The sequence below is a fragment of the Rousettus aegyptiacus genome, unplaced genomic scaffold (assembly GCF_014176215.1).
Source record: "Rousettus aegyptiacus isolate mRouAeg1 unplaced genomic scaffold, mRouAeg1.p scaffold_m13_p_16, whole genome shotgun sequence".
In the NCBI taxonomy this organism is placed as follows: Eukaryota; Metazoa; Chordata; class Mammalia; order Chiroptera; family Pteropodidae; genus Rousettus; species Rousettus aegyptiacus.
Genome location: NW_023416291.1, coordinates 959,159 through 961,671, shown reverse-complemented (window position 1 = coordinate 961,671; position 2,513 = coordinate 959,159). Strand labels below are relative to the sequence as shown.

At 46.5% G+C, this 2,513-nt stretch overlaps 1 pseudogene; it reads right to left on the bottom strand.

Moving 5' to 3' along the window:
• Positions 1-508: 508 nt before the first annotated feature.
• Positions 509-624, bottom strand: LOC118612751 (annotated as a pseudogene).
• Between the last annotated feature and the right edge of the window lie 1,889 nt (positions 625-2,513).

Below are 2,513 nucleotides of genomic sequence, written 5' to 3'. Positions count from 1 at the left end.
GCATAATTTTGTGCGTACCTGTACACCGTCGAGGCGTGAGCCTGGGGACTGGGTGTTCTCAGTTGAACACTTCATCAGAGCTACCGTTTTGAAGGTGATGCAGCTTCAAACTGCAGCCTCCATACCCTCTAGCGAGGGAAGATTTTACTCTCCTTAACTTTCTAACGTCTGCTCCCTAGAGACGTTCTCAAGGCTCAGCCACGAACTCATTACTTAACGCTAAGAAAGCAAGCTGCAAATGCTCGAAGCTTAAGTTACGGAAAACAGAAAACGACTGAAAATGTCTCATTGAAACGGAACGTAAAGTATTTACTGTTTGCCTCTACATCTGGAACCATTATTAAGAGAAACAGAAACGCGTCCGAAGCAGCCCCGGTGCAGGGGAGCGTCGGCTAAGGCAAACGGCACGCTGACTCAAGCTCGAAGAGCCCCGCACCCCAGCCGAAGAGACAGGGCACTGCCAGGGAACCATGTGCCGCTCTCTGCATAGTCCATCATCATCATTTTAAGCCTGCAGCACCTGGTCTTCCCAGGCGGTCTCCCATCCGAGTGCTAGCCAGGCCCGACCCTGCTTAGCTGCCGAGATCGGACATCGGGCTCGTTCGGGGTGGCGTGGCCGTAGACCACGGACCCCATGGACCGTGTCTCCACTGGGGCGCGAACCCAGGACCCCGTGCGTGTGAAGCAGACGTGCTCACCGCTGCACTGTGGAGCCACGTCCACCACGTTCCATTTTAATCGTGAGTCTCGGCTGCTTATTGTCCTCATTTGTGCAGCCAGCTTTTGCGGTCAGCAGGGCCGCAGCCTGCCTTCGACAGGGAGCCCTGGGGAGTCTGCGTGGCCTGAGGCTCAGCTCTGCCCCACTCCCTCAGGTTCCCGACTCCCAGCTTTTGGGAGAGGGCACTGGTCGTGCCAGACGTGTGCCTCTCCCTGACCTCTCGCCGAGCCTAGGGTGGAGGGTGTTGGAGGAGGATGTTGGAGGGGACTTGTCCGGGACCGACAGTGACCGTCTCAGGGCCTGTCCACCGGAGATGGACAGGCCTCAGGAAAGGGGCGTGTCTAGTCAGATGCTCTAAGAACCATCCAGACACTAACGCTGCCAAAAACCACTGAATATATTAAAGAAACTCAGCATCTTCAAGTTAAAAAACCATTCAGTGTTATATTGCTTATTCCCCAGCCATTCCTTTATCATTTTCCCATCTCTCAGTGGCTTGTTTATTCTGTTGGAAAAGAAATTGTTATGCAAAGTTTAATTGGCTTGTGCAAAAAGCCAGAAAACCTCATATTAGAGTGAAAACAGGGCCACTGGGACGAGACCAGAGGATGGAAAATCGTGGGAGCTTGGGCATGTCACCTTTGTTTATTTTGCTCAACTAACAGAAATGGTTAGCTGCGTTTTCTTTGCATTTAAAATCTTTTCATTCAATTCTTGGTATTTTGTTAGCGTTCGTTACACACTAGCATTTTGTCCTTACAAGTGCCAAGAGAAAGAAAATTAGTACTATACATTTAAAAAAGACGCGGCATTTGAATGGCGAGGAGGGGTGTTACCAGGAAGGAGATGGGGTCCCAGTGCTGCCGGCCCCGCCCAGGCCATTTGCCATGTGCTCAGACGCAGAAACGCCACCCACAGCGAGCGCCCCGCCTGGCAGAGGAAACGCGGGCTTCGTGAGCGGCAGCCGGGCTCTCGCCCAGTGAGGTTTCCTCCAGCACTGCCGACACTGCTGAGTGCTTTTCCAATAGCATGGTTTAGCGCCCTTTTATATCTGTGAGGAAGTAAATATAATCTTTTCTTTAAAGTGAGAGAAAATGAAGAATGAATATATTTTACGTCAGCAAAGATTAAATAACAGATTTATATGCTGCAGAATGTCGCTTCTTGCTGGTGCTTCTTTTTCAGTTTAAAGAAAGTAAAAACATTTCATGTACGATAATGCACAAATATATTGGGAAGGGGAAAATTCCGATTATTGGAAACATATCCTTAAATATGTATAATGAATCTTTTCTTTGAATAATTGGCTTGCATTAAATTGAACAATAAAATTGTGCACCTTAACAGTTTTGCTTTAGGCTTGATTTATTCATTCCCAGGATTTCGAAATAGTGTGTAGCAGACAAATAAGTCATTCACGGAACTGCCGGAGTGCACTATCTTATCAAGGACACAGTCCTTTTAATAAGTAAGTATGTCGATACAGTAAGTTAAAAAGTCTACAGCTTACTTGCTTGCTTGGCTGCTGTCAGTGTAATGCAAGATGGGGGGGAGGTGACAGGCTAATGGGATTTTGGAGGCAACTGAAATTAGAGGATTATATAATTATATAATTACAATTATATAATTATATAGGGCACAATGGGTCTCAAAATAGTGTTTATAAAATACTTCTTGCTAGAGAACATTACATAGTTATTATTAGAATTTGTCAATTTTTTTCAGCTATGATTCTAATGTAAACAAGAACAATTGCATAGATGAAGTTTTATTTTGTGCGACTGCCATGTTTTAA